The following is a 14,128-nucleotide window of genomic DNA, read 5'->3' on the forward strand; positions in this document are numbered from 1 at the left end:
GATTCAAACAGTTTTTTTGCCACGTGGAATGAAGGGCAAGTTAGTTCTATTCTACAATCCAAGAGGAAAGAAACAAGCTCCCTGCTCCCATGGCAACTAGAAACACAGTTAAATGTGAACCTCCTGCCTGAAAAACACAACCTTTCACACATCCATCAGTTCGGCAACGTGATGGCTGGCAGCGCAGCGCCTAACTGGGTCACGGCTGGGGATAATTGTATTAACTCTCGCTGCGTATTGAACTTAAGAATCAAACCGGCAAAAAAAATAAGGAAAAACATGGACGGTTTCAGTCTCTCAAAACCCACTATTCATAAAAGTTGATAGCTCGAATTCACGGGGGAAACTTTGTGAGTGATGCCCTGTCTTCTAATGAGCATTTTGTCAAACTGTACACTGATTTATGAACACATTTAGATGTAGAGAGAGTGGAAAAGGTGCCGCTTTTCTCAAGCCTAATTTACATAAAAAAACATATGATGACTTGACAGCATCAGAGATAGTTTGAAATTTGAGTTTCTTGGGAATAACGATAACTGAATGTTTCCTTAATTCACAATGTTTCAAGTTGTGGATAATCTCACGGTGTAAGGCAGGCCTAGTGAGCCGCGAAAGGAAAATCCAGAGCAGTTCCCTTGTGTTGAGACAAGAGGGGAAAGAGGAGGTGAGGGGGGAAAGGAGAGAGGAGGAGTAGGGAGGAGCAGGGAGGAGTAGGGACGATCAGGAGAGAGGAGGAAGAGGGAGGAGCAGGGAGGAGTAGGGACGATCAGGGGAAAGGAGAGAGGAGGAAGAGGGAGGAGCAGGGGAAAGGAAAGAGGAGGAGCAGGGAGGAGCAGGGAGGAGTAGGGACGATCAGAAGAGAGGAGGAAGAGGGAGGAGCAGGGAAGAATAGGGACGATCAGGGGAAAGGAGAGAGGAGGAAGAGGGAGGAGCAGGGAGGAGTAGGGATGATCAGGGGAAAGTAGAGAGGAGGAAGAGGGAGGGGCAGGGAGGAGTAGGGAAGATCAGTGGAAAGGAGAGAAGAGGAAGAGGAAGGAGCAGGGAGGAGTAGGGACGATCAGGGGAAAGGAGAGAGGAGGAAGAGGGTTGGTTGCTTCTCTCTGATCCTACCTGCTCCTCCCTATTCCTCCCTGATCCTCATCCTCCCCGATCATCCCTCCCTCCTTCCTGGTCCTCCCTCATGCTCCCTGATCCTTACCCCTCTTCCATCCTCCTAGCTGCTTCTTCCTGATCCTCCCTCCTCTTCCCTCATCCTCCCTCGATCTCCCTGATCCTCCCACGTCTTCCTCCGTCCTCCTTGATCCTCCCTCCTCTTCCCTGATCCTCCCCCCTGTTCCCTCCTCCCTCGTCCTCCCTGATCCTCCCCCCTCTTCTCTGATCCTCCCCCCTGTTCCCTCCTCCCTCGTCCTCCCTGATCCTCCCTTGTCATCCCTGATCCTCCCTGCTTCTCCCTGATTCTCCGTGATACTCCCCACTCCTCCTTGATCCTCCCTGATCCTCCCTCCTACTCAATCCTCCTCCCTGATCCTCTCTCCAAATCATTCCTTGACAGGATGCTAGCGAGCCCAGCTGGATTTAATTAACATACAGGATGCTCTCATTCACACACGGGGTATTTGGTGCAATGACACAGCAGCAGTGTAATCCTGCCAAGCTCACAGGGAACATTTGACCCAATGACCATGTAATGCAATCTGATGAACCTTAACCACTAATCTGTTAAACTTTTCAAGACCTACCTTGTTCTACTAGCTCTTCTGTTAGTTCTTAACCTTCTCATATTAGGGGCCAGATTTACGAGACAGCACATTCCTAACATGGATGTCATAGTTCACCTCTCCACTGCTCTCCACTCCCCTCCTATCCTCCCCTCTCCACTGCTCTCCACTCCCCTCCTATCCTCCCCTCTCCACCTCTCATATCCTCCCCTCTCCACCTCTCATTTCCTCCCCTCTCCACCTCTCATATCCTCCCCTCTCTACCTCTCATATCCTCCCCTCTCCACTCCTCTCATATCCTCCCCTCTCCACCTCTCATATCCTCCCCTCTCCACTCCTCTCATATCCTCCCCTCTCTACCTCTCATATCCTCCCCTCTCCACTCCTCTCATATCCTCCCCTCTCCACTCCTCTCATATCCTCCCCTCTCCACCTCTCATATCCTCCCCTCTCCACTCCTCTCATATCCTCCCCTCTCCACCTCTCATATCCTCCCCTCTCCACCTCTCATTTCCTCCCCTCTCCACCTCTCATTTCCTCCCCTCTCTACCTCTCATATCCTCCCCTCTCTACCTCTCATATCCTCCCCTCTCCACACCTCTCATATCCTCCCCTCTCCACCTCTCATATCCTCCCCTCTCCACCTCTCATATCCTCCCCTCTCCACTCCTCTCCTGTCCTCCCCTCTCCACCTCTCATATCCTCCCCTCTCCACCTCTCATATCCTCCCCTCTCCACTCCTCTCATATCCTCCCCTCTCCACCTCTCACATCCTCCCCTCTCCACCTCTCATATCCTCCCCTCTCCACCTCTCATATCCTCCCATCTCCACCTCTCATATCCTCCCCTCTCCACTCCTCTCATATCCTCCCCTCTCCCTCTCATATCCTCCCCTCTCCACCTATCATATCCTCCCCTCTCCACCTCTCATATCCTCCCCTCTCTACCTCTCATATCCTCCTCTCTCCACCTCTCATATCCTCCCCTCTCCACCTCTCATATCCTCCCCTCTCCACTCCTCTCCTATCCTCCCCTCTCCACCTCTCATATCCTCCCCTCTCCACCTCTCATATCCTCCCCTCTCCACCTCTCATATCCTCCCCTCTCCACTCCTCTCATATCCTCCCCTCTCCCGTTCACCAGACAGTAGGGATGGGGGTGTGACCATTCAGACAGTAGGGATGGGGGTGTGACCATTCAGACAGTAGGGATGGGGGTGTGACCATTCAGACAGTAGAGATGGGGGTGTGACCATTCAGACAGTAGGGATAAGGGGTGTGGCCATTCAGACAGTAGGGATAAGGGGTGTGGCCATTCAGACAGTAGGGATGGGGGTGTGACCATTCAGACAGTAGGGATAAGGGGTGTGACAATTCAGACAGTAGGGATAAGGGGTGTGGCCATTCAGACAGTAGGGATAAGGGGTGTGACCATTCAGACAGTAGGGATGGGGGTGTGACCATTCAGACAGTAGGGATGGGGGTGTGACCATTCAGACAGTAGGGATAAGGGGTGTGGCCATTCAGACAGTAGGGATAAGGGGTGTGGCCATTCAGACAGTAGGGATGGGGGTGTGACCATTCAGACAGTAGGGATAAGGGGTGTGACAATTCAGACAGTAGGGATAAGGGGTGTGGCCATTCAGACAGTAGGGATAAGGGGTGTGGCCATTCAGACAGTAGGGATGGGGGTGTGACCATTCAGACAGTAGGGATGGGGGTGTGACCATTCAGACAGTAGGGATGGGGGTGTGACCATTCAGACAGTAGGGATGGGAGTGTGACCATTCAGACAGTAGGGATAAGGGGTGTGACCATTCAGACAGTAGGGATGGGGGTGTGAGCAAGTAGGTCTGGGCAGGTGAGAGCATGCTGGCACTAGGATGGGGGTGTTACCATTCAGACAGTAGGGATGGGGGTGTGACCATTCAGACAGTAGGGATGGGGGTGTGAGCAGGTAGGTCTGGGCAGGTGAGAGCATGCTGGCACTAGGATGGGGGTGTGACCATTCAGACAGTAGGGATGGGGGTCTTATATGGGGCATGCTTATCTGCAACAGAGTTAAACGGAGAAGATCCACATTGAAATTACGTGGAAACTAATTTTATTCAACCAGTGTGTGCCCAATGGGAACTTTGATTGATGTCAATGGAAGAGGATAGAGGATAGAGGATAGAGGGTAGAGGATAGAGGATAGAGGGTAGAGGATAGACCATTCAGACAGTAGGGATAGGGGTGTGACCATTCAGACAGTAGGGATGGGGGTGTGACCATTCAGACAGTAGGGATGGGGGTGTGACCATTCAGACAGTAGGGATGGGGGTGTGACCATTCAGACAGTAGGGATGGGGGTGTGACCATTCAGACAGTAGGGATGGGAGTGTGACCATTCAGACAGTAGGGATAAGGGGTGTGACCATTCAGACAGTAGGGATGGGGGTGTGAGCAAGTAGGTCTGGGCAGGTGAGAGCATGCTGGCACTAGGATGGGGGTGTTACCATTCAGACAGTAGGGATGGGGGTGTGACCATTCAGACAGTAGGGATGGGGGTGTGAGCAGGTAGGTCTGGGCAGGTGAGAGCATGCTGGCACTAGGATGGGGGTGTGACCATTCAGACAGTAGGGATGGGGGTCTTATATGGGGCATGCTTATCTGCAACAGAGTTAAACGGAGAAGATCCACATTGAAATTACGTGGAAACTAATTTTATTCAACCAGTGTGTGCCCAATGGGAACTTTGATTGATGTCAATGGAAGAGGATAGAGGATAGAGGATAGAGGGTAGAGGATAGAGGATAGAGGGTAGAGGATAGACCATTCAGACAGTAGGGATAGGGGTGTGACCATTCAGACAGTAGGGATGGGGGTGTGACCATTCAGACAGTAGGGATGGGGGTGTGACCATTCAGACAGTAGGGATGGGGGTGTGACCATTCAGACAGTAGGGATGGGGGTGTGACCATTCAGACAGTAGGGATGGGAGTGTGACCATTCAGACAGTAGGGATAAGGGGTGTGACCATTCAGACAGTAGGGATGGGGGTGTGAGCAAGTAGGTCTGGGCAGGTGAGAGCATGCTGGCACTAGGATGGGGGTGTTACCATTCAGACAGTAGGGATGGGGGTGTGACCATTCAGACAGTAGGGATGGGGGTGTGAGCAGGTAGGTCTGGGCAGGTGAGAGCATGCTGGCACTAGGATGGGGGTGTGACCATTCAGACAGTAGGGATGGGGGTCTTATATGGGGCATGCTTATCTGCAACAGAGTTAAACGGAGAAGATCCACATTGAAATTACGTGGAAACTAATTTTATTCAACCAGTGTGTGCCCAATGGGAACTTTGATTGATGTCAATGGAAGAGGATAGAGGATAGAGGATAGAGGGTAGAGGATAGAGGATAGAGGGTAGAGGATAGACCATTCAGACAGTAGGGATAGGGGTGTGACCATTCAGACAGTAGGGATGGGGGTGTGACCATTCAGACAGTAGGGATGGGGGTGTGACCATTCAGACAGTAGGGATGGGGGTGTGACCATTCAGACAGTAGGGATAAGGGGTGTGGCCATTCAGACAGTAGGGATGGGGGTGTGACCATTCAGACAGTAGGGATGGGGGTGTGACCATTCAGACAGTAGGGATGGGGGTGTGACCATTCAGACAGTAGGGATAAGGGGTGTGGCCATTCAGACAGTAGGGATAAGGGGTGTGGCCATTCAGACAGTAGGGATGGGGGTGTGACCATTCAGACAGTAGGGATGGGGGTGTGACCATTCAGACAGTAGGGATGGGGGTGTGAACATTCAGACAGTAGGGATGGGGGTGTGACCATTCAGACAGTAGGGATAAGGGGTGTGACCATTCAGACAGTAGGGATAAGGGGTGTGACCATTCAGACAGTAGGGATGGGGGTGTGACCATTCAGACAGTAGGGATAAGGGGTGTGACCATTCAGACAGTAGGGATGGGGGTGTGGCCATTCAGACAGTAGGGATGGGGGTGTGACAATTCAGACAGTAGGGATAAGGGGTGTGACCATTCAGACAGTAGGGATGGGGGTGTGACAATTCAGACAGTAGGGATAAGGGGTGTGACCATTCAGACAGTAGGGATAAGGGGTGTGACCATTCAGACAGTAGGGATGGGGGTGTGACCATTCAGACAGTAGGGATGGGAGTGTGACCATTCAGACAGTAGGGATGGGGGTGTGACCATTCAGACAGTAGGGATGGGGGTGTGACCATTCAGACAGTAGGGATGGGGGTGTGACCATTCAGACCGTAGGGATGGGGGTGTGACCATTCAGACAGTAGGGATGGGGGTGTGACCATTCAGACAGTAGGGATGGGGGTGTGAACATTCAGACAGTAGGGATGGGGGTGTGACCATTCAGACAGTAGGGATGGGGGTGTGACCATTCAGACAGTAGGGATGGGGGTGTGACCATTCAGACAGTAGGGATAAGGGGTGTGGCCATTCAGACAGTAGGGATAAGGGGTGTGACAATTCAGACAGTAGGGATAAGGGGTGTGGCCATTCAGACAGTAGGGATGGGGGTGTGACCATTCAGACAGTAGGGATGGGGGTGTGACCATTCAGACAGTAGGGATAAGGGGTGTGGCCATTCAGACAGTAGGGATAAGGGGTGTGACCATTCAGACAGTAGGGATAAGGGGTGTGACAATTCAGACAGTAGGGATAAGGGGTGTGACCATTCAGACAGTAGGGATAAGGGGTGTGACCATTCAGACAGTAGGGATAAGGGGTGTGACCATTCAGACAGTAGGGATGGGGGTGTGACCATTCAGACAGTAGGGATAAGGGGTGTGACCATTCAGACAGTAGGGATGGGGGTGTGAGCAAGTAGGTCTGGGCAGGTGAGAGCATGCTGGCACTAGAATGGGGGTGTGACCATTCAGACAGTAGGGATAGGGGTGTGACCATTCAGACAGTAGGGATGGGGGTGTGAGCAGGTAGGTCTGGGCAGGTGAGAGCATGCTGGCACTAGGATGGGGGTGTGACCATTCAGACAGTAGGGATGGGGGTCTTATATGGGGCATGCTTATCTGCAACAGAGTTAAACGGAGAAGATCCACATTGAAATTATGTGGAAACTAATTTTATTCAACCAGTGTGTGCCCAATGGGAACTTTGATTGATGTCAATGGAAGAGGATAGAGGATAGAGGATAGAGGATAGAGGATAGAGGGTAGAGGATAGAGGGTAGAGGATAGAGGATAGAGGATAGAGGATAGAGGATAGAGAATAGAGGATAGAGGGTAGAGGGTAGAGGATAGAGGATAGAGGATAGAGGATAGAGGGTAGAGGATAGAGGATAGAGGATAGAGGGTAGAGGATAGAGGATAGAGGGTAGAGGATAGAGGATAGAGGGTAGAGGATAGAGGATAGAGGGTAGAGGGTAGAGGGTAGAGGATAGAGGATAGAGGGTAGAGGATAGAGGGTAGAGGGTAGAGGATAGAGGATAGAGGATAGAGGGTAGAGGATAGAGGATAGAGGATAGAGGGTAGAGGATAGAGGGTAGAGAATAGAGGATAGAGGATAGAGGGTAGAGGATAGAGGATAGAGGATAGAGGATAGAGGGTAGAGGATAGAGTGTAGAGGATAGAGGGTAGAGGATAGAGGGTAGAGGATAGAGGATAGAGGGTAGATGATAGAGGGTAGAGGGTAGAGGATAGAGGGTAGAGGATAGAGGGTAGAGGATAGAGGGTAGAGGGTAGAGGATAGAGGGTAGAGGATAGAGGGAAGAGGATAGAGGATAGAGGATAGAGGATAGAGTTGAGCACATTATATCACTCATCTCACAGTCAGGTCTGATTAGTAATGTTGGTTCTGGTCATCTCACAGTCAGGTCTGATTAGTAATGCTGGTTCTGGTCATCTCACAGTCAGGTCTGATTAGTAATGTTGGTTCTGATAATCTCACAGTCAGGTCTGATTAGTAATGTTGGTTCTGATAATCTCACAGTCAGGTCTGATTAGTAATGTTGGTTCTGATAATCTCACAGTCAGGTCTGATTAGTAATGTTGGTTCTGGTCATCTCACAGTGAGGTCTGTTAGGTAATGTTGGTTCTGGCATGCACAGTGGTTCAGCCACGTCACGCTGTTGACGGTGGTTGATTTAGGCTTCAGCTCCACACATACACACACACACACACACACACACACACACGCACACGCACACGCACGCGCACGCATACGCATACGCATATACACACACACACACACATACGAACACACACACACACACACATACGAACACACACACACACACACACACACACAAACACAGATCTGAGTATCGTCCTATGCTTCCAGAGCTGCATCATTACAGGCCCTTTGAAGATGAGCATATTGCTGTGTAGAGGAGAGGAGAGGAGAGGAGAGGAGAGGAGAGGAGAGGAGAGGAGAGGAGAGGAGAGGAGAGGAGAGGAGAGGAGATGAGAGGAGAGGAGGGTACCATTCATCCCAAATGGCACCCTATTCCCTACAGACCCCGATCAAAAGTAGAGCACTAAAAAGGGAATAGGGTGCCATTTGAGAGGCAGTTTGGGGCTAAGAAGGAAGGTCTGTCCCAAGAAAGAAAACACATTCTGGGGCTAAAGAGGAAGACCTGTCCTAGGAGAGTCAACACAGTTTGGGGCAAAACAGGAAGGTCTGTCCTAGTAGAGTAAACACAGTCTGGGGCTAAAGAGGAAGGTCTGTCCTAGGAGAGTCAACACAGTTTGGGGCAAAACAGGAAGGTCTGTCCTAGGAGAGTCAAAACAGTCTGGGGCTAAAGAGGAAGGTCTGTCCTAGGAGAGTCAACACAGTCTGGGGCTAAAGAGGAAGGTCTGTCCTAGGAGAGTAAACACAGTCTGGGTCTAAGGAGGAAGACCTGTCCTAGGAGAGTAAACACAGTCTGGGTCTAAGGAGGAATACCTGTCCTAGGAGAGTAAACACAGTCTGGGTCTAAGGAGGAAGACCCTGTTCTAGGTGAGTAAACACAGTCTGGGTCTAAGGAGGAACACCTGTCCTAGGAGAGTAAACACAGTCTATGGCTAAAGAGGAAGACCTGTCCTAGGAGAGTCAACGCAGTTTGGGGCAAAAGAGGAAGGTCTGTCCTAGGAGAGTCAACACAGTATGGGTCTAAGGAGGAATACCTGTCCTAGGAGAGTAAACACAGTATGGGTCTAAGGAGGAAGACCTGTCCTAGGAGAGTAAACACAGTCTGGGTCTAAGAAGGAAGACCTGTCCTAGGAGAGTAAACACAGTCTGGGTCTAAGGAGGAAGACCTGTTCTAGGAGAGTAAACACAGTCTGGGTCTAAGAAGGAAGACCTGTCCTAGGAGAGTAAACACAGTGTCACGTTCTGACCATCGTTCTTGTGTGTTTTCCTTGCTTTAGTGTTGGTCAGGACGTGAGCTGGGTGGGCATTCTATGTTGTGCGTCTGGTTGGTCTATTTCTATGTTTGGCCTGATATGGTTCTCAATCAGAGGCAGGTGTTAGTCATTGTCTCTGATTGGGAACCATATTTAGGTAGCCTGTTTTGTGTTGGGTTTTGTGGGTAATTGTTCCTGTCTCTGTGTTTGTGGCACCAGATAGGGCTGTTTTGGTTTTTCACATTTCTTGTTTTTGTAGATTGTTGTATTTTCATCTTTATTAAAGATGTACAAAAATAACCATGCTGCATTTTGGTCCGCCTCTCTTTCACCAGAAGAAAAACGTTACAGAATCACCCAACCCAATAGGACCAAGCAGCGTGGCAAACAGAGGCAGCAGCAAGAGCAGCAGCAGGAGAAGCAACAGGTGCAGCAGGAGAAACAGCAACAGCGATGTCAGGATTTCGGGACATGGGAGCAGAATCTGGACTACACAACTTGGGAAGAGATAGACAGGTGGGCGGTCGACCCAGGGAGAGTTTTGGAGCCCGCTTGGGATTCGATGGAGCAGTGCGCGGAAGGTTACAGGAGAATGAGGTTGGCATAGCGAACACGGCTGGCAAGGAAGCTCAAGAGTCAGCCCCAAAAATTTGTGGGGGGGGGCACAGGGAGAGTGTGGCAGAGTCAGGAGTCAGACCTGAGCCAACTCCCCTTATTTATCGTAAGGAGCCAAGGAGGAGACCAGAATCAGAGCCGGTGTTGGAGGTGAGCAAAGCAGAGACTGTGAAGGAGTTAATGGGGAGATTGGAGGAGAGAGATATGAGGGAGTTGCTGTGTTGGTGCATGAGACACGGAATTCGCCCGACGGAGCATATCGGGGATTTGATGACACCTGGGTCAGCTCTCCATACTCGTCCTGAGGTGCGTGCTAGTCGGCTGGTGAAGATGGTGCCAGCCTCACGCACCAGGCCTCCTGTGCACCTCCCTAGCCTTGCACGTCCTGTGCCAGCTCAGCGCTACAGTGCGCCTAGCAGTGCTAACCGTGGCGGGTGTGGTACTGGTCAGGCACCGTGTTATGCGGTGGAATGCACGGTGTCCCCTGTACGCGTGCTTAGCCTGGTACGCTACATCTCAGCTCCTCACATCTGCCGGGCTAGGGTGAAGATCCAGCCAGGGCGGTTGGTGCCAGCCCTGCTCTCAAGAGCTCCAGTGCCTCTGCATGGTCCGGTCTATCCGGTACCACCTCCACTCACCAGCCCTCCGGTGGCAGCCCCCCGCACCAGGCTGTCTCTCCGTCTCATCCCTACTGGTGCTCCCGCCTGTCCGGCGCTGCCAGAGCTCCCGCCCCTCAGTCCAGAGGCGCCAGAGCCCCTCATTCCAGAGGCGCCAGAGCTCCTCATTCCAGAGGCGCCAGAGCCCCTCATTCCAGAGGCGCCAGAGCCCCTCATTCCAGAGGCGCCAGAGCCCCTCATTCCAGAGGCGCCAGAGCCCCTCATTCCAGAGGCGCCAGAGCCCCTCATTCCAGAGGCGCCAGAGCCCCTCATTCCAGAGGCGCCAGAGCCCCTCAGTCCAGCGCTGCCAGAGCTCCTCAGTCCAGCGCTGCCAGAGCCTTCCTCTCCAGCGTTGCCGGAGCTTCCCGTCTGTCCACCGCCATCAGAGTCGCCAGGATCCGCCAGTCAGCCAGGATCTGCCAGAACTGCCAGTCAGCCAGGATCTGCCAGAACTGCCAGTCAGCCAGGATCTGCCAGAACCGTCAGTCTGCCAGGAACCGCCAGTCTGCCAGGATCCGCCATTCAGCCAGGATCCGCCAGTCAGCCAGGATCTGTCGGAACCACCAGTCAGCCAGGATCTGTCGGAACCACCAGTCAGCCAGGATCTGCCAGAACCACCAGCCAGCCAGGATCTGCCAGATCCATCAACCTGCCTGAGCTTCCTCTCAGTCCTGAGCTTCCTCTCAGTCCTGAGCTTCCTCTCAGTCCTGAGCTCCCCCTCAGTCCCGAGCTACCCCTCAGTCCCGAGCTACCCCTCAGTCCTGAGCTACCTCAGTCCCGAGCTGTCCCTCAGTCCGGAGCTGCCCCTCAGTCCAGTGGGGCCCGTTGTTAGGGTTCCTAGGCCAAGGTCAGCGGCGAGGGTCGCCACTCAAGGGACGCTAAGGAGGTGGACTAAGACAATTATGGAGTGGGGTCCAAGGAGGAAGACCTGTCCTAGGAGAGTAAACACAGTATGGGTCTAAGGAGGAAGACCTGTCCTAGGGAAGTAAACACAGTGAGTGAAGACCTGACCTGAGTGGATGTGAAGGGTGGTACTGTATGAATAAATCATGAGGATGAGAGAGAGAGAATAACGAAGGGAGGATGAGGAAGCAGAGATTAGGGAGGGATAAGGGAAATGAGGGATGAGGAAGAGAGGGTGATAAAGGGAGGGATGGAAAGAAAGGCATGAGGATGAGAGGGATGAGAGAGGAGAGATGAGGAAGAAAATGATGAGAGAGGAGAGATGAGGGATGAGGAAGAGAAGAATGAGAGGAGAGATAAGAAAGAGAGGGATGAGAGAGGAGAGACGAGGGATGAGGAAGAAAAGGATGAGAGAGGAGAGATGAGGGACGAGGAAGAGAAGATTGAGAGGAGAGATAAGGAAGAGAGGGAAGAGAGAGGAGAGACGAGGGATGAGGAAGAGAAGATTGAGAGGAGAGATAAGGAAGAGAGGGATGAGAGAGGAGAGATGAGGGATGAGGAAGAGAAGAATGAGAGGAGAGATAAGGAAGAGAGGGATGAGAGAGGAGAGATGAGGGATGAGGAAGAAAATGATGAGAGAGGAGAGATGAGGAAGAGAAGAATGAGAGGAGAGGTAAGGAAGAGAGGGATGAGAGAGGAGAGATGAGGGATGAGGAAGAGAGGGATGAGAAAGGAGAGACGAGGGATGAGGAAGAAAATGATGATAGAGGAAAGATGAGGAATGTGATGAAAGGTGAACAGCCTCCCCCAGAGAGCACTTAACCCTTGCTGTCTGGATCAAATGTATGACCTCATAACTGTCTCTAGTTTCCGCAGTTGAATGACCAAAGCGCCCACTAGTGGCCTCATGGGTGGAATGTTATTCATATTTTTCATAATTAATGAACATTTTATTTGTTACGCTGAAAATACTGTTTCTTTAGGTCAAACGGTTTGGTTGTAATTTCACTCTTCTGTGATGTATATAAAGTGTAATATTGGGATGCAAACTCAAAATATAATACATTTAAATTCTATATCTGACATGGCACATGTGTCTTCTTTATTTTAAGCCCATAAACATGTGTGTGAGGTGGATACTTTTTGTTTCAAAATAGATTTGTTTAAGGACTACCAAGAAACACTCTGTGTGACTCTGATTTAGCCCACTGCAGTAAAAGGTACAAGCTAGAATGACTTAATTGAAACAAAGGTAAATATGTACCCCTGTTTTGGTAATAAACTGGGGGATGTGGTGAGACGATGGGTCTGGTGGTCGAGAAATTGATGCTAGACCATCCATGATATCAAATGTATAGTTTTAAATCCATGTTTCGAGGCTATACAATGTTTGTTTACATTTACATGGTTTACAAACATAGGAGAAAAACAGGTTTATCTGTTTGGGTTCTTATGGGGTACAACAGTTGAACTTATTTCTCATCTGGTTGTAGAATATCTCTGTGGAAGGAGTCCGTGGGACTAAAGCAAGTATGTCACAACAGAGAACTAGATCAGACTCACTGTGTGCTCCGTCTTTGTCCCTGTCCTTTCTTCTTCTTAGGCTGACTTCACCTAAACGTTTTGAGAACAATCAGAGAAACATCTCCATGGCCAAAGTAGTCACTAAGGAGACACATGAAGGTCCCTCACGAGAACATAAACAGCTACATAGCTTTCCACCACTAATTTATGAAACCATGCAACAACAAGTTGGGTGGAAAAAATGGCTATGACCAAAGTAGTTGACATGGAGGGCCCACACGAGAACACAGGCTTTTCCCTCTACTACAGATGTAGGCTCTTAATTTGACCCAGGTTGCTACAGCAGGAAAATCCTGCAGCCACAGGAAATGTTCATTATTATGTGGATTATAATTCATGGGTATTCTGTTGAAGGGGTTGATAAAAAATGTTGTTACGGCAAATCAAGTCTTACATTTTAAAGTGGAAATAACAAACTTCTGAAGCCTTTTTAAACCTTGACTACACTACAAGTTTGCATTTCCTGCAACATTAGGGTGACCAAATTAAGATCCTACATCTGTAATTTATGAACATCATGCAACAGCTTCCAAGGACAGAGGTTGTGTGTGTGTGTGTGTGTGTGTGCGTGTGTGTGCATGTGTGTGTGTGCATGTGTGTGTGTGTTTGTGTGCGTGTGTGTGTTTATGTGTGCGTGTGTGTGTGTGTGTGTGTGCGTGTGTGCGTGTGTGTGTCAAACACAGTGTTGAAATCCCGTGTTAAACTCCTCTTCACTCAGCAGCACTAAGAACAGAGATATGACGGATACATAGACCAACACATTCCCATTTCAACCATCCACGTTTCCGTGCCGCACCGAAACCCTTCTCAGTCATTCGTTATCTCAATTCTTAATGGTTTTTTCAAAGGCTGGTGTTGTTCTCCCTCTCTTCCTTCACCTGGATGGATACCACATTCCAAGAGGTACATTTGTGGTTCCTTATCAAATTATCTTGTGTCCCAAAGGGCATCCTATTAGGTATTTAGTGAACTACTGTTGACCAGAGCCTATCGGACACAATATAGTCAATAGGGTGCCATTTGGGACATCAGTCTGCATGGATAGAGACAGGAAGGAGAGTGAGGGGAGCGTGCCCTGTCTACCGTGCCAACCCATGAACCAAATAGTACTTCTTCAGAGGACTTTGATCATGTAGCTCTGAATCATTTAACCAGCAACACGGAAGCATGCATGGCCACGATGAGCCAAGAACACGGAAACCTAGATGGCCCCCAGGAGAGGCCATTAAACATTTAAAGGAGGGTAGAGAGGGGTGAGCTGGAGCTGGTTTTTATTA

This window comes from Oncorhynchus mykiss, chromosome 1 (genome assembly GCF_013265735.2).
Source record: "Oncorhynchus mykiss isolate Arlee chromosome 1, USDA_OmykA_1.1, whole genome shotgun sequence".
NCBI lineage: Eukaryota > Metazoa > Chordata > Actinopteri > Salmoniformes > Salmonidae > Oncorhynchus > Oncorhynchus mykiss.